We start from the raw sequence: 18,740 nt of genomic DNA, 5'->3' as shown, positions 1-18,740 counted from the left end.
TGGAAAAGTATTTGAGAGAAATTATGTTTTCCACAGTACAGCCACTGGTGTATGACTGCCCATTGTCACTCCAGTCCCTTTACACACTGCCCTCCATCTCTGAAAATGTGCACAATTATGAGGCAGGAGTGCGAAATCCTCTTGAAGTGCACCGAATTGGCAGGCATACCAAGCAAAAGTGCAATATGTACACTGTCAGCTATACCCACTTCCAGGAAATATCAAGATTAATACTATCCCTGTTAACCCATGCTCTTAGACGCAAAAGATGTGCAGCCCAATAATACCTCCCCAAAAAAGGAAGCATTCTACCATTATTTTTAGATTTCCATAACACACAGTTTCATCTTGGAGCCTTTTCCTGCCAAATAAACAGAGTTGCCTATTAAGATTGTCAAAAAATGTTCTAGGTAAGTCTGCCGGAAGATGCTGGAACAAATACATAGCCTGGGTAATATATTCATTTTAAATATCCCTATGTGACCCGCCCAAGTAATCAGTAGCCCTGATAATGCCTGAAGGTCAACCAAGATTTTATTGTATACAGGAGCATAATTCAACCTGTATAAATCTGACCATTTATATGGCATGTAAATACACAAATATTTGTCTCCCCCTGCGCTACTGGAAAACAGCACAAGCACTCTAATTTCACCCTCTCAGTAAGGCCACCAGTCAAAAATAACTCCAGTTTCTGGTAGTTAATCTTATAACCAGAAACTGCCTCATAGTTCTCTAGGTCCTTCAAGACACCCTGGGTGCTGAGTGGGCCACATCAATGAGGTAAAGCAACGCATCATCTGCGTATAGCAAAATCTTAATCTCCTTACCAAAGAAATGATATCCTCTAACTTGATCCTCATCACGTATTACCTATGCCAAGAACTCCATTGACAGATCAAACAGCAATGGTGAAAGCGGGCATCCCTGGCTTGTACCCCACTGTATTGGAAATTCTTGGGATAAGGAACCATTTTTCAGGACCTTAGCCTAGGGTGCATGGTAAAGCACACAAACCCATTTCATAAATTCAGGATCTATTTGAAAGTCCTTGTAATGTCACAAATTGAAAGGACTAGATTACTCTATCAAAGACCTGTTCGGTGTCCAAGGACATTCCTAAGCACGGAACCCGAAGCTTTTGAGCAAGGGAAACAATCTGGAAAGTCCTTCGCGTGTTGGCAGTAGATAATCTCCCCTTGACAAACCCAGTTTGATTGGATTTCACTAGGTGGGGAAGTATAGTTTCTAATCTTAATTGCAGAACTTTTGCTAAAATCTTAGTGTCCGCATTCAGCAATGAAATGGGTTGATAGGACCCAGGATCTTCCTCTTCCCTACCTTTTTTATGGATTAGTACAATTGTGGCGTCTGTCAGCCTATGTTGACAGTCTAGATTTTCCTTTAGGAAATCAAATGCCTAAGCTAAAGGTAAAGCAACCTCCAGGAAGAATTTATTATAGAAATTCAATGGAAAACCGTTTGGACCAGCACTCTTGCCGATAGAGAGCAATTTAACCACTCTTTCCATTTCCTCTGCCATAAGAGGATTTCTCATTTTTTCATTTTGCTCTTCAATACCCCAATTAGCCGAACCCATCCTAGATACCCTGAGATCTCTTCTAAGGAGCATGTCTCTCATCTAGCGTAGAGGGCAACGTAGTCATTTCAGAAGGTATCATTGATAGCCCTAGCGCTTCCTGATACCCACCCCCCTACAGTCTGGATCTTAGTGATTACCGTGCCTCTCCTTTTTTTTTTTTTTTTTTAAGCATGTGTGCGAGAAATTTGCCCACCTTGTTTCCATGCTCGTAAAATCTCTGGCATGTGAAACGCATCGCCCTTTCTATATTATCAGCCTGAAGTAACTCCAGCATGCACCTTCACACCAGTAATTGCCACCATACTTTTTCCCCTGTTCTGCTTATGTAAGCCTTCTAGCTTGGCAATATCTTTTTCCAGTGACTTTTCCCTGGCTTCATGAGTCATTTTATGGTGTTATAACTTACTCTATTATCTTCCCGCAGCACAACCGGGCTGTATTCCTCAACAGAATGGATCTCTTTAAATTCCTTTATCTCCTTCACTATCATCCGCTGAAAGTCTTCCCAACCCAACATAGACGCATTCAATCTCCAGGAATGCACCTTTGGTAAATTCTGTAGTGTGTCAAACAGTAACCCCGCTGGATGATGATGACGAGAGATGACAAGGTAAAATATCTGCCCTCATTGCTCTACCTTTCAAGGTCTGAAAATAGTCCAACCTGCATAAGTGTGTCATACACTACCAAATAGTTTGTGTAATCCTGCCCACTAAGGAACTCTGCCTGCCAAACATCAACCAGATGAAACTCCGAAACTCCTTTGTCCACCAAGGCATCCCCTTATTCTGCTCCAGTCCATCCTGCCTAGATCTATCAACCTTGGTCCATGCAGATATTCCAATCCTCAGCAGCTAATACTGGAAATGAAGAAAATTCAGCAAGCTTACATTCCAGCTGTTTAAGAAATAAATTTTGATTTGTATTGGGCCCGTAGGCATTCACCAGTACAATCGGCTGCTCATGCAAACCCCCCTCAATCAACACGTATCTGCCATTAGGATCGCTTGTCACCTTATTCATCTTGAAAGGCAGATCCTTGTGCAGAAGTATGTAGACCCCTCTGCTTTTAGAGTTAAAAGGAGCATAATATACCTGACCAACCTAATCTCTTTGAAGCTTTTCATGTTCTTTGTCAATCAGGTGAGTCTCCTGCAGCATCACAATCTTAACCAAGTGCTTTTTGGGCAATTGAAAAATCTGCTTTGGTTTCACCAGGGAAGAGATACTTCTGACATTGCAGGATATTATTTTAATTTTAGAATCAGCCATAATCATAACAGTTCAATTTCTGCCAGCATTTTATGTGTAAATATATTAAGTGTACGATTGAACTTTACATGCTACTTATTGGTTGGCAAATGAACTGTCTGCCTTTTTAAATTATAACCCCTCCAACATCCAACATTAAACTAGCTGGGTTTAAAAAAGATTTGGAGAAGTTGGTTGTCGTAGAGAATAGCCACTGCTATTACTGACATCAGTAGCGTGGGATCTACTTAGTGTTTTGGTACTTGCCAGGTACTTATAACCTGGATTGGCCACTGTTGGAGACAGGATACTGGGCTTGATGGACCCTTGGTCTGACCCAGTATGACATGTTCTTATGTTTTTACTTATCCCTCTTTTAGCTATAATCCCTTCCTTAAACAGCGTATAACACTCTGCCCCCACCGTTCCCTCCTGGTCACAACCCCTCCCACCCCTGGACCTTGAAAGAACAGTCTGCTTGTTTACACTAGCTTTTCTGTATATTTACTGTATGTAAAGGAAGTAAACATTTATTTAGCTGCTTTAGATACAAAACTAATTTAATCTATAACTCTAGTTCTGACAGCAGGACTCTTTGTAACCAGACTGAATCCAACTCTTTCCTGTCCTCTCACTCTGACAGCCTACCTAACTTATTTTCTGGGTCCTTCCTGTGCTTATTAAAGCAGTTCACCACCAAGATTGACTCTCTCTCTTAACAGGATGTGCTCTGAATGTTTTTTTTCGTTCAGTTTCTCCTCATTCACAGCTGTGGCATTTTGTAAAGCAAACAACGCCTTTGTCGCATACCCGCTTCTCTGTGGCCTTATGTACTGTGTAAGGTTGGAGGAAACATCATGTACTGAGGATATATTTTTATCTTTCCGATCAGGTATTTACATATTGGGGATGTTTGGTAGGGAAGAGAATTATTTTGGGGGACATGGAGGCATGAACATAGGGAGCATACACAACATTACGACTTTTATTTATTTTTAATCTACATATTTTTTCTCTTGGGCTTCTAGCTCAGTCAGAACTGGCTTTGGGATTCGGCAAAAAAGGGTGTCTGTCATCATGCAGTGACCGGGAATCACTCTCCTACCCACAGGGGCTGTGAGTGCTGCCTTTGCAGTACTCCCAGCCCTGACCAGACAGAGAGTAGAGTCTTGTCCTAGGGAATCAAACTGAGGTCCACCACATGACAGCACACATCACTGTCACTGAATGACTAGCCTGGTGTTAGAGTTTTGATTTGGTAAGAATTCCATTCACAGTTCTGGTTCTGGAGTTTCTGGCAAGTGTCTTACGTAACAGGAGAACGACATATGTTAAAGCAGTCATATGTGTGATGTGGTGGTGTCTGATGGATGGCTCCCTCATGTTGTGGCAAAGAGTCGCAGGAAATCTCTGAGCACGGCAAATGTTTGTAGGGCAGCTCTCAGAAGCAAGGGAAGAGATGCTGCAGCGCAGAGAGATCCATTTCCTTCCTTCCACTTTTGAAAATGCTACATTAATCTTTAATAGCATTTTATAGTCTTAAGCTTTTAACAGACTTGTCAGGTTATTGCTTTTGCGTGCCTGTGCTCATACTCAAAGAAAGCTGTCACTGACTTGGCCTAAACTCCATGCGGCAAATGATAATCTCTACAATGCATCACTTAAACAGTGTCCTTTATAAGCTGCTGCTATTGGAAGGTTTAAGCCATCCATCTGTAATTGTCATGAGAGGCTGTATTTAGGAGTATCTCTGCCACTGTGTCACTTACATTGGTATCTGATCAGTTTAAGATGTGGTGTTAGAACCAGCACGGGCCATTCAGATTTAGAAACTTGGGAAAAATTGTGGCACTGTTTTTAAAACCTAGAAGTTTCCCACAGTATTAAGGCAGTCTACGTTTCAGAATGCGCATGTACTTGGGGGCACATACCTATATGGATCCGGGAAAAAAAAAAAGTACCTCCTGGCAGCATCTGAAAATTTAGATGTGGATTAGATGCAAAACCTAAAAGTTATTAGTGACATAATTGTGGCATGTATTTGTGGAATATGAGTGAGTATTCAGCCCTTCCCAAAACCTTCTTGAGATATTCTGAGACTCCCTGACATATCCTAGAAATTTGGTGTGAATTTGATGCAAAACCAAAAGTCATTAGCATAATTGTGTGCACATATTCATGGAATGTGAATCCAAAACAATACTCCTATCAGAATCCTCACGTGTTCCCCCTGATATGTCCTGAAACTTTGGTAGATGGTTGGGATGGAAAACTATAAAGTTATTAGGTGGCATAATTGCAGGAAAGTTTATTAAGATGGAGTACTTGCACATGTGTATTTATTCTCTCCAATGTGGTAAAAACGTTTTGGTGTGGATCAGATATAGAACAGATACAAAACCAAAATGTTTTATTACACAAGGATAGGTTGTGTGTGTGTCTTCATGAAATGTCATTCCAGAAAAATATACCTGTGTCAGACTCCTGTTGGTTCTCCCTGACATTTCCTGAAAATTTGGTGTTGACAGAACCTAAATAGGAATACTCCCTTCCTTTTGAAAAGTAGGCTAAAAAGAAACAGATTCAGGTTGGATAGTACAGCAGCCTGAACTGGGCACACTCTTGTATTGCTTATTAAAAGTATTTAACATTTAAGGCTCTTTTAATTTAACATTGAATGTGATGGATGTCTATTATAGTTGAATATGACAACCAAATATTTCCATTTCTAGCTATTGTCTGTCTCCAGCATGTATGTGCCTGAGGATGGCCATATAGTACTATTTTTTGCAGGGATCTTTCACACTGTGGGCACTCTGCATTGTCTTGATGTTATGATTTGATTATTGTTGCGTTTCTTCAGGGTTCTTTAGTCTTGAATATGCCTTGATTTAAATGCAGCAACAGATGTATATGTTAATAATTGCCTGTGCATATTTATCCTGTGCCATCCGTTCCCAGCTCTCAACAGGTGCCTCGCATTTCTTCAGACAGTCTCTCTAGTTAGTCCTGGGGGGAATTCTGCGCAACTATGGATTGCAGAATTTGTGCAGAATTCCCACGTCCCTCAGATTCCTCACTTCACCTTGCAGAATCCAGGCCACACCTCTGCTCTGGGCACTATCACAGGCAGGCAGGATCATGGCAATAATTTAATATTTGCTCTGCGAGCCTTGCCAGAAGAGGAAGAGCAATGATCCCCGGAAGCACGTGGAAGGCAGCACAGAGAGAGAGAGCGCGAGCACTGAGCAAGGGACAACATGACTCACTCTCTCTCTCTTTCTATCTCTCAGTGTAAGAGGGGGCACTTTCAACTCAGGGTTGTTTGGGCAGGGGTTGGTATTAGTAACATTGGTCTGCGTAGGTCACTACAGACCTTTGCTAAGTGAGAAAAATGTAAATACTGGATTGCACTGAAATGCAGAATAATTTGCAAAAACTATTTTCACAAATGTGGAAAATTTTGCAGAATTTAGAAAATGTGTGCACAGATTTTTTATTTTTTGGTGCAGAATTCCCCCAGGAGTATATAGTGATTTATTCTGACCACCTTGTGCATGTTTTCCCTGGGCTAGCTAACAGCAGAACATTTTTAGGGCGGCCAGGACTGGCATCAGCACTGCAGCTGCAGTAGGCTTTGAAGAAGGCTAGGATAGCCTGCATAAAGCAGCCATGGTTAGGCCTAGTTATTAACAAGCACAGGATGGCTGCATGTTTTTGGACCACAGCCTCACCAGTTTTGGTGGTGGTTTAGGTTATTAGAAAGCTTGATGGTTAAGGCATTGGAAGGGGGGCCTGGGTGTAAGGACAGCAAAAACCTATCTATCACTAGGAATGGCGTACCAGCAGGGTAACCCAATTTAAGCATGCTTGGGCCAGTGATAGGTGTGATAGTTGTTGTCCATGTGCTGCCCCAGAAGCAAGCAGGCTTGTGTCGGGAGAGTCAAATCCAGGCCACTGACAGTAGGTGGCCATCCACCTGTGCCAGTCACCTTCCCTTTGGGTTGAGTCCTCAGGTGCTGGTAGCTGGAGAGGCATGAGAGACGAGGGTAGCGTGTGCCCCCCCCCCCCCCCCCCCAATATGAAGGAGTGAGAGGCCTGGAATGAAGTGAGAATTCAGGAACCCAGGAAGGAAAACGGGTAAGAGTGCTGCTTGTAGAATCTGCAGTCTTCTGGATATGGGAATGGAGCCAGAGTATGAGGACCCGAAGATTGGGACCAAGCTCTGGTAACTGATGAAACTGCCTCAGTATAAACACAAATCTATACAGAAAACAAGATGGCCTTCAGATGGGAAGCAAGGGGGGTACTGGGATGGGGGGGACTGGATAGATATTCCAAGCAACTCAGTGTCACTTGCAGCCGGGAGGAAAATTCAACACCAGATCCTTAGAATAGGAACAGGGTTCGGTAAATGATCAGGGTAGTCCTGGATCTTGACATTCAGGCCGATACAGTGTTTGGACGCGTGTTTTCGACGCGCTAGCTTTACCCCTTATTCAGTAAAGGGTAATAGCGCATCGAAAAGGCGCATCCAACTCCCCCCCAAACTAATAGCGCCAGCAACATGCAAATGCATGTTGATGGCCCTGTTAGTTATTCCCGCGCGATTCACTAAGTAAAATGTGGAGCCAAGCCGCACATTTTACTTTCAGAAATTAGCGTCTACCTAAAGGTAGGCGTTAATTTCTCTCAGCACCGGGAAAGTGTACAGAAAAGCAGTAAAAACTGCTTTTCTGTACTCCCTCCGACTTAATATCATGGCGATATTAAGTCAGAGGTCCCAAACGTTAAAAATAATCAAAAATGTAAAAAAAATAAATTTAAAATCGGTCCGCAGCTCACGGGTTGAAAACCGGACATTCAATTTTCCCAGCGTTCGGTTTCCGAACCCATGGCTGTCAGCGGGTTTGAGAACCGACGCCGGCAAAATTGAGTGTCGGCTGTCAAACTCGCTGACAGCCGCCGCTCCTGTCAAAAAAAGAGGCGCTAGGGACGCGCAAGTGTCCCTAGCGCCTCTTTTTACCTCTGGCCCTAATTTGAAGAATAATTTTTTCTGAATATCGGGCACAGGAGAGTGGCCTGTGCACGTGCCGGGAGAGTGGGTGCTCTCCCGTGACTTTTACTGTATCGGCCTGATTATTAGTCACATTTAAGGCCTTTCTTTTTCTTTTCTATTTTGTTTTTGTGCTTATGGTTTTACACTCAAAAGCCTTTGTATGTAGTTCATATGGAAACCTGATAGTGGATGTAACATCTTGTATTATATACGTGTTTGAACACGGTTCTGTAGGGTTGATTTAAAAAAAAAAAAAAAAAAAAAAAAGGATCAGCAGGAAAAAGCACTTTTATTTTGAAAGATTATAAAACAATATCCTAAAGAGAGCTTTACATGATAAAGAGCCTGATTGTCTAAGACACAGACTAGAATACCTTAGTGAATCAGCCCCTAAGTTAGTAGTCACTATTAAGATCTCTCTTTTTTTTTTTTTTTTTCCTTTGATTTTTTTTGTATTCCTGAGGATTTATTTATGCTTCAAATTTGTAAAAGCTGGGTCAGACCAATAGCTGCTCATTGCCATGCAGGAGATCCGGGTTTAATTCCTGGGTCTAGTCTTCCGCTCCTTTGCTGACTGGGAATGCTCTGGAGTCCTGTTAAGCAATGCCTGGGCTTCCCTCCCCTGATAGCTGAGTGTACTGCTTCCATATACCCCCAGCTCCGGAAGACCTGTGCCTTGAATCGAATTCAGATTCCCCTGCACAGCAGTGTACAGTGCTGTCACTAGGTTGGCCCTGGGTGTGGTTTTTTTTTTTTTAATATTTACAAACATTCTACATAGATTTTCTCACTGTTACATATGTGAGTACATTATGCTGATGCTTTGCTGATTGTCATCACATGTAAAAACAAATACAGCATGGATGGTTGAAGTGTGGACTTGGAAAGAGATTTTTAAAGGCAAAAGGGTGTGACAGTAAGAGAAGGTGCATGGCACCCATTCCAATGCAGTGTTTAAAAAAAACCAAACAAAAACAAAACAAATGGGAATAAGACTGAAAGGGCCAAATTGCTATTTTGAACTTTGAGAGGCAAAAGATCACTTTATTCTCTTGGGAGTCACAGAAGGGTGTAGAGCTTTGTGTTGGAAACTGTCCCTTGAACGTTTCCTGCTGAATTTCTCCATTGTTTCAGGCTTTGTAGACAGTAAAATGATTCATCATTGTCCTGACATGAGGGAAGATGGAAAAATGATGGGAGTTACTGGTACTATTGTCTGAAATCTTGGGATAAGCGACTGTTACCTCTTGGCATTGCTGAACCAAGGGTTGCCAGCACACACTCAGCCACAGGAGCCAACTTTTCAGAATGACTGGGAAGGCTAAACTCGGCACAAAGTAACCAACCTCCAGTCCTGTGTGCCCTCTAGTTCTCTCTCTCTCTCTCTCTCTCTCTCATACATTCTTACCAGTGCTGATCCTATCTCTCTCTCTCTCACATGCGCAAAAATATATATATATATCATCCCCAGTGCTGGGTCCCCCTTTCACCAACCCCACTAAGCCGATCCTCTCGCATCTCCATCAAGCTGATCCCTTCCCAGGCCCTCCATGCCACTTACCCAGTCAGCTATCTCCTCCTCCTCAGCTCCTGTCACCTGCAGAAAAAAAAAGAGAGCAGTGGTCCCTTGGCTTATGTCATCCTCCCCTGTGGCTGAGACCTGAAGTTGCCCTTTGGGAACTGTGCGTTACACTCTAGTGCCACACAACTTAAAATGCAGCTGGAGGTACCCTTGCACCCCTCCTGATGACTTTGACAGTGGCAGATGAGAGGAAAGATTTGGAAGGGGAGGTTCATGGGGAGTAGAAAGCCGAGAGGCTAAATTCCTGCCCCCCCCCCCCCCCCTCAATACTGGGAATAGCACTTAAGGCACCTATGGATCTGGTGCCTATCTTTGCAGCCACAAAGAAAAAAAAAAGAGACCAGCTTGCGTCAGAGAGTGATAATGAAACCCACACAATCACTCTACAGTTTTCAGGCTATTTATTTTTTAAACATTGGAACTCAGCAGCAGTGAGTCAGTGTGTTTATGCCACATCTCCTCCCGTCGAGTCTGGTACTGAGTCACACTTAACACAGTCCTACATTTTCTTTTTTGCCTGGGTAATTTTGAACTTTGAGCAGTGTGAGAGAGACTGCGGCTGGATCTTAAGTGTTGTAAGAGTCATTGAAGGGTCGGAGAAAAAGCAGCTTTATGTTCTGTAAAGCCTCTGATGGCTTTGAAAGGGCTTATAACCAATATCTTGCAAATACCAAGAACATAAGAGCTGCCACACTGAGTCAGACCAAGGTCCATTCAGCTCTACATCTTGCCTCTGACTGTGGCAAGCAGAGGAAGTGGATAAGAAACAGGGAATGTGTAGAATTGTTAATGTCCGTTCCATCCCAGTTTTCAGTAGCCTTGCTTAGTGATACGCTGTGGGAGGGAGTGGCCTAGTGGCAAGATTAATGCTGGAGTCCCCAAACTTTCAGAGGAAGGGCCACAACATTCAAAATCATTGAAAAGGTTGTACTGGGGTGGTGATGGTGGTGGGGTTTGGGGGGGGGGGGGGGGTGCCTTGGATATTCCTGAGATGAGGAGGGCACATCCTGTTTGACAATTGTATTGATTTCAAATGCTGGGAAAGCAGGGAGCAGGGTTCTGAAGAGTGTCATGGAACTCCTGTGCTAGTCTTTTCGAGACTAAGATCAAGAGTTTCTGCACCACAGCCCAAACTTACTGAGGGCCGTGTGGTGCTGACTGCAAGAGAACTTCCTATTTTGATGGTGACACAGAAATACTGGCTTCCCAGGATTTGTTGAGCCCTATTTTAAATTACAATTAGTCGTCCCTGTGGGAATTTGTACCAGGATTTCTCTCTTGATTTCAGAATATTAGAGTTGCTTCTTTACCATAAATCCTGAGACAGCAGACTTCTTAATGCAGGTTTATTGTAAGCTTGTTTTCTCTGTGTACCTTCAGAGGGTGACAGCTTTTCTCCACAATCAAGCAGGATGGTAGTTCTCACACATGGGTGACATCATCGGATGGAACCCAGTCCAGGACTTTGATCTCAAAGATTCTAGAACTTTCAAACATGCCTTACTGAATCTGTGCAGGTGAATTATCAACCTGACCCCTAGGCAGAGTCCCACAGTATCCTTTTTTCCACAGAGTGGGTCATGGTATTCAGCTTTGCTCTCTCCTCATAGTTTTTGAAAAACTGCAACTGCTTTTCTTTCCTTTACCTTACAATAGCTTTATTTTCTTTTTTCTTTTTCCTTTTAACCTGGCAGAGTCTAATACTATCCCTTATTAAATAAATACCTCACCTGCAGTTTAGTATCTTTCTCCTCTCCTTGCTCTGTCTGCTTTTATACCTTTGTCAGGTGCTGGCAGGACTGATAAGATGCAGTCCGTGGGTGATCCGTGTATGCTGCTGAGTCTGGAGACAGGAATTCCATGTCACTTCACAGATTGATCGGCATTGATGGAGGTTCAGACAGTGAAGAGATCGAGGAGATGGCGGGAGAGCTCATCCTCCCCACATTCAAAGAAATTAGTGTCTACATGCAGGAGCCTTGGAAGATGTAGCCTCCCCTCCTGCTTGCCTGTGGTGGCAGCATAGTCTCCTTGTGAGAAGGTGAGCAGGAGCCTTGGCAAGCAGGCAGGCTTTGATGCTATGGCTGCCCTTGATGCCATTGAGGTGCAGAGCTGATATGGAAGTCATCTGGCGTTTTGGCCAGCGATGCCATTTGTTGCTGCTCATGAAGATTCTCAAGCACCATCAACAAGGCGCTGGAATCACCATTGAGCACCCTGGTCGCCCTTGAGGCTATCGACTGCCGGGGCTCCTGAGAAGCCCTCGAGTTCCACTGAAGCTCTCAGGTGACAGGGGTTTTGGCAGACTTTGTGCTGTCGAGCACCCGGGTCGCTATCTACTCAAGGCACCCTGGAGCACCAAGGTACCAGGGGCAGGGATCCAGTGCCCTCTAGGTTCTTTTATGGTGTCGACAGGGCACTGAGGGGCATCAATCTGTCCCATCACTGGCCCGCGGCTGTCGGGCAGCATGGATGACTATCTCAGGGGCCCTGAGCTGCTGGGATCGGGCAGCATTGGAGGGACCGCCTGACTTCATGCACCATTGGTGCTAATGAGCGCAAGGGTTGCTGTCAAGGCTATGGTTAGCCATAGCAGCTGGCAAGGGGTGCTATTGAGCTCATAGCATCAATGCTTTTGGGCGTATATGTGAGCCAAGGGTAACTGACTATGGTGCCAGCAGTCATCTGTTCATTTGGGAACCAAAAAGGTGTGTTGGGGCCAAATTGGTGCTGCAAGAGCTTCTGCCTGGAAGTGCCCCAGGCATCTTCAGTTTATCGATGCCTTTGAGCACTGTGGTTTCTATTGGTGTCACCAACTGTCTATGTCTGTGGGTGCCTGGGATGCTGAGGATGATGCTATATATCATCGAACTGGTCAAGACATGGTCAAGCACTCTCGAAACCCTGGGTGCAGCATCATTTGGTGCCATTGATGCGATCCTTTGTTGGTAAGCACGAGAGCACTATGGCCCCAGGGTACTGTCACCACGGTGGGCACCAGTGGACACTGTTTGATGTTGCAGGACACTACCACAGCGCACCATGGGTGCCATTGGTCTCCATTGACTTCACTGCTGCCGTTCCATGAGGGAAACGGCGGTGAGCCATTCCCGTTAAAGTTTCAAGGGTTGTGTTCTGCCTCTTGGATCATTATCAGGTAATGGGGGGTATCATGGAACGCTTCCCACCACTATGCCATAATCAGATCCCTGATGGTACTGGGGATACCGTTGTCACAGTGTTCCTTTCACGCCTTTGGGAGTTAGTGCTACAGTGGAGGGTAGCATGTGCGGTTGGGTAGGGAAGGGGTCATCTACTCCAAGCACCTCAGCTGTTGGCAGACAGCATTCTCTTTGTTGGTGCAATACATAGCTAAGCCAGGGTTCTGCCATCATTGTTTCAAGGTATCTGCTGCCTCAGTCTGTTCTGCATCATAAGATGCTAGAGAACACCAGCGAGGAAGGTGCTATCACACACTTTGTGATTGCTTTTTGGCAGCATGCAGCCACAGATTCTTGGGTAGTGCTCGGTCCTTGCTGTGCTGTGGGATTCTACCCATATGCACGGTAAGTGGGTTTGTAGGTGTGCCGCCATCCGTAGGATGGGATACCACTGTATGAATACTAGTCAGTGTGCTTTTACAGTGGAGGGCACTATTCTTCCAGTTATCCTCTATTGTATGGGTGTGTGTGTGTTTCTCTTGTGGCGAGGACAACAGGTTGTGCGCCGTAGCCCCAGCACTGACCTAAGACTGTGTTCTTGGTCGAACCCCTATGGGAATGGATACCAGGAGGATAGTGTCGAGAGTCTTCCCCTTCCTCTGAAGAGGACTTTCAACCCCTCCTGTGTTAGAAATCCCCTGGGGCTGTGCCCCTTGCAGGTTTATTGCCGAACTGGAGCCTCGATTCTTTTGAATCTATGCATCTTCTTGTAGGCCAGGACTGGGGGACAGCAGCAGGTGTCATTGGATCATTTTTGCTGGGGGTCCCTCTGTTGATTACTGTGGTGGTCTACATCATTTGATGGTGGCTGCAAATGGTAGATCTGGTCGCTTCTGAACCTCTGTGGTCAGTGACTGTAACCCAACTCTTCCTGGAGAGTTGGAAGGTTTTTCAGGATCAGGAGGCCCTGATTCCAGTTGCTTTCCTGACCCTTCAGGAAGGATAGATATGACTGGGTTTCCAGGATGACCCTTATGCCCCCCCCCCCCCCCCCAAGACACTTGGTTTTCCACCCCTACAATGGGTGTCCCTCGTTTTCCATTTCCTGGAGAAGAGAGATAATTGCTTCTAACTGGCACTCGCTCTCTGTTCCTCATGGGATCCGAGAGCCAGTCAGGTAGTAGCACTCTCCTTATGTCAACCTAAGGCATAGCAGGTTTATTTCGTGAGGGAGCCATTCCAGATTCTGTATCCCTGTTGTACTAGGAGTCTCCTCTTCCAAGTAGCACCCTGGTGAAGATGAGGGGTTTCTCCTATCTGGGAGTCACCTTTGATATCTGCTGAGCTCAATGAGTGTTTTTAATGTGGGACCACTATTGCCAGTCATTCTCGCCTGTGGGACCCTACCTCATTGAGGAGGGTTCATGTCCATCTATTTGGCAAGTATGCCTTTCAACCTATCACCATATCCATGGCTGAGGGAGTTGGGGGATGAGGGAGCCCGCAACTGAGGTGCTACCCTTTAGTTGCATTGGCTTGCATGCTTTGCTTTCTCGTTTTTGGGATAACCCTGTCTGCGGACAGGAGAGTCCTGGTTCATGCAACTGTTTTCCCAGAAAACAATACGGAAGCTGATCCAACCCAGTAGAAATGCGACCAAAACAAAATTAGATTGATGTCAAGAAATACTTTAATTAAAAATAGAAAATCCTCCACAGTAACTAGTGGGGCAGCTATAGACATCAGCTTTAACTTTACAGTACTGAAGAGCACGAATGCACAAATCGGTGTCTCAGCATACCGGAAGTATATTCTAGTTACTGTGGAGGATTTTCTGTTTTTAACATTATTTGAATGATCATCTTATGTATCACGCTGTTATTTTACATACATAGCCCCTGAAGCAACCCACATTGTATGGGTGAATCTCAGCCCGAGTCAGGCATTGGTTTCTATTGTTTATAATTAAAGTATTTCTTGATACCGATCTAATTTTGTTTGGTCGCATTCATGCAACGGTTGTTCCATTTACTGGATTGCATGCTTCCTTGGGGGAAGTATATGTAATCATGGCTGAGGCATTAATACCGAGATCACACCGACCTTGCCCTGGTACCCTTAGGGTTTCCAGGCCGGTGAAGAAATCCTGTTTTACAGGGGTTGCACTTTGAGCACCCCGGTTTCCTGTCTCTTGGTGGAGTGTTTCTGGATTTCTTCCCTGGGGGGTTCGCTCTGTTTCAGTTGTTCCAAGCAGACTGAAGATTCTATCTCAAAAGGTAACTCCCTACTGGCATTGACAGTGAGTTATTCGCTTTGGGTGGAGAATATACAACCTAGCGACTTGTTCTTACCCTGCAGTCCAGCGGTCTAGCTCATTTTGTTCTTTTCTGTTTCTGACTTCCAGTTGGAATGTTGAGGGGAGGGGAAGAAAAGCTAGGGCATTCGTGGTATATCTTAGTATATACCTGCAGGGAAAGATACATCACTTTTTACCTATATTTTTGCCAAGATCTGGCTAGTACTGCCTTTAGCTTTTCTCACTTCACTAGGTTCTCCAAAGTGCCTTCCTACTCACCTGAACTATCCTTAGACAGGATGGATAGCCCTGCCCTTGAGAGGGTGTAGTATGGGTGAGCTGCAGGTCTCCCTGCTCAGGGGTTTGGGCTAGCGATCCCATTCAGGGATTGTCTTTCATCTCCTGAAACTCTTGATGCTGTCCTGCGTGATCAGCTATGTCTGGTTCTTTGGAACATAAGGTCTGTCACAGACCCTGCTGCTGTTGCTATTATTCTTGTAATCTTTGCTTGGGTTTTTCTGCCGACGGTGCTTATTAACCAAACATGGGGCACACTTCTGCAAATGCATTCTGTCCTTCAGATGCCAATGGACCTCCATTTTCTTTCTGGAAAGCTCTCGGGGCCCCAGTTGGTTTTCGGTTGTCTTGTAACTTTGAAGGAAATTATGCGGTCTTCATCCAAGAATCCTTCTCTTGTTTACATCTCTAGACTTCTTCCTGTATCCAGGAGGTTCTAGACCTACTGTAGTTGTCAGGGTTTACTGATCCAAAACCCTGCTTGTAACGTTTCCGTGATGTGGAGTGTTTTTTGCTGGCATTCGTATCACTCCCCTGCCTTAGGTGCCTCTGCTACGCATTGCTACTCTTTTCCCACCTAGACCCTTTTGTGGGTCGGCTGTCTCACAAGCAAAAGGGAGAGAGGTGGTGCTTTCAGCACTGTGTGGGTTCCCGCTTTGTCTTGCCCGGACAGTCTATATTTTGGGAATCACCCATGTGTGAGGACCTTCCTCCTGCTTGTCCTTCAGAGAAAGCAGAGTTGCTTGCCTGTAACAGGTGTTCTTTGAGGATGGCAGGATGTTAGTCCTCACAAAACCCCCCCGCCTCCCCTGGGAATTGATTTCTCAATGTATGAGCTATATGATGGATTGAAGGACTCTGCCTAAGGTGCAGGGTGAAAACTACAGCTGCACAGTTGCAGAATCTTTGAGATCAAAGCTCCAGACCAGGCTCCTTCCAGTGATGTCACCCATGTGTGAGGACTCGCATTCTGCCAGCCTGGGAGAACACCTGTTACTGGTAAGCAACTCTTTCTCCCATGAACATCAAACGTTTACAGCAAGTAAATTCCAGCTACTAGTTTACTTCATCCAGTAGGCTTTCTTACCAGTTCTAGGACCTTCCCCCGTTAGCCTCTCCTGTTCAGATTCCTGGCTCTCTTGGCTCCTTGCTTTAGGATTCCAAGGCTTCTTCTCATCTGTTTCCAGACTTTTGCACTTCCGGCTTCCTGTCAGTCTGTTGTAAACTGCATTTCTTCACAGAGAAGGGTGGTGGATGCCTAGAATGCCCTTCCTGAAGATGTGGTGAGGATGAAAACAGTAAAATTCAAAAGGGCATGGGATAAACATTGTGGATCCCTAGGGGCTAGAAGTTGGAAATGAAGGAAAGGGTGAATGGGGGTAACCTGCGGTGGCAATTACTATCATTAACAGAAGGCATGGGGATTACTGCTGTTAACTAATTAGCCTTGATGCTTTTGATGCAACTGCAAGATTGCTCTCCGCTTCGACTGTGGGGTGAAAAAAAGGGAATTGGATTCAGATGACAGCCAATTCTGGAACCTGACTTTTACGGTCCAGGGTACTGATACGCATCATTAGGGAGAAAGCACAGGATTGCTTCTATGGCCAAGATCAAAAGCAAAGCACTTTCAAGCAACATTGTCTGAATTATCAAGAAGGCTGCTCACACCGTAAAAATGTTAGCAGTATATCTGTTATGTTTGATAGTTGCTTGGTTTTTGATTGTAAATATTACTACCCTTTAACATAAGGCTTGGAGGTAGCCAGCACGGAGCAGCAGTTTCTACCCTTAACAGAAACATGGGCTGTAACCTACATGGAGTGTCAGTTCCTACCGTAAGAAACTTGCTGGGCTGACGATGGTCCATTTGGCCTTTTTCTGTCGTCATTGCTATATTACAAGTTTTCCGGGCGAGTTAGGTTTCTGTTTAAGGTAAACCAATCTAATTTCTGTTAAGGGAATCTTCCTCTACCTTTTAATCCCTTACAGTCCTGTTTGGCTTGTATTGGACACTCTTCCATGGACAGTAAATAATTTCTCTTTCCGTCTTTTTGCTCTGCCCTCATAATCCAAGTGCTGTATGTAGCACCCTCCTGATGATGAGCGTAGAATGCAGCTTCATTGAGAGCTAGTTCAAGCACCATTGCCTGACCAAACACTGGGTGTTGCTGAGGAGAGAAAATCCCATTTCCCTCCCTTCCTCCTTTGAAGCCTGAGAGAGCTATAATACTCCCTGAGCCATTTTTCTGCCACTGTGCTGAACTTTCTTCCTTTTTTTTTTTTTCCCTTCCTGTCCCTCACCAGATTGAAGCCATTTACTTCCTCAGTCTCCCCTTAATGTGGTTATTAAAACTGTGTGGAGGAAGATGTCGCCAGAAAGGCCTGTAATGTTTGCATGCCTGTGGTTTTTTTTTTTCCCCCGTTGGGCATAATTCAGTGGCAGCAAGGAGCGTAATGCCTGTGTGCTGGTGAGACAGGAATGTTGGCCGGTGTTGGAGATGCATAATAACACTGACCTGCTTTCCCACACTGCCTCTCAGGTCAGTACATTATACTTGGCACTGCAGCTACCATTTCCTCTGAGTAGTTTACTGGTATAATTAACTCACTATTTACATAGCCACTGTCCAGTGAAACTGGATTGCAAAGCTCAGAGTGAAAGTGAAGACGTGATTTGATAGTTTATAAGCACTATATGCTGAGCTCCTGTAGGGCCGTGTGCGTCCCCAAGTAAGTTGCAGGTTGAATGTCAGTAGGGGTTCACAACTAGAGGTCAATAAGGTTTTAGTTGTGTATGCAAATCTAACAAACTACTGAAAAATGAAACAGAAGTATATTTAATTGTTCAGCTGATATTATATATAGAAAAAATACTTTTGTTGTGGCATGGGAGGCCAAGGAATTTAAAAAATGGGAAAGGGGGCTTTTACAAGCAGTGTTTTTCAAGAGTGCTGTTTGAAAGCAAGGCCATGCACCACCTGCTTATTTTGATTTGTTTTGGGGTTTACTTAAGATAATGATAGATAGGGACCTAACTTTTAGACCTTCAAGGTTCTATTATGCTGCTGTAACCCATTTTCCAAATTACTGGCAAGGGGAGACGGGGTGGCAGAATAGCGCATAAAGCTAAAAACTTGTTTGGCTCTTCTGACCTCTTACCTCCCCGTGTGATTCTGAGCAAGTCTCTCTATATTGAAACTAACACTATAATTTGTCACGGACAGGGCCATAGTAACCGGGTGGTTTTGTAGAGTGCTGCAGTGGTATTCTTTAACATAGCTGCCTAACACTTGTGTTATAGCAATGTATGTGTGTACGGGGCATTGCACCATGATGCAGCACCACATGCACTTTGGAGATGAGCTTTTTATAAAGTAATTTCCTTACTATCCTGCTATCCCAGTCCAGGCGAGTGTATTATGTCTGGTATATAGTCTCATGCTGTATAGATATATAGTCTGATGCTGCATGGTCAATAGCTAGTATTT

At 44.6% G+C, this 18,740-nt stretch overlaps 1 protein-coding gene across 4 annotated transcripts in view; it reads left to right on the top strand.

Moving 5' to 3' along the window:
- DIP2B (disco interacting protein 2 homolog B) overlaps nucleotides 1–18,740 on the top strand; it is a 433,878-nt gene that overhangs the window by 107,281 nt on the left and 307,857 nt on the right. The window lies entirely within an intron of this gene.

This window comes from Rhinatrema bivittatum, chromosome 3, assembly GCF_901001135.1.
Source record: "Rhinatrema bivittatum chromosome 3, aRhiBiv1.1, whole genome shotgun sequence".
Lineage (NCBI taxonomy): Eukaryota > Metazoa > Chordata > Amphibia > Gymnophiona > Rhinatrematidae > Rhinatrema > Rhinatrema bivittatum.
The sequence above is the reverse complement of the archived record's forward strand: the minus strand, read 5'-3'. Positions and strand labels throughout refer to the sequence as shown.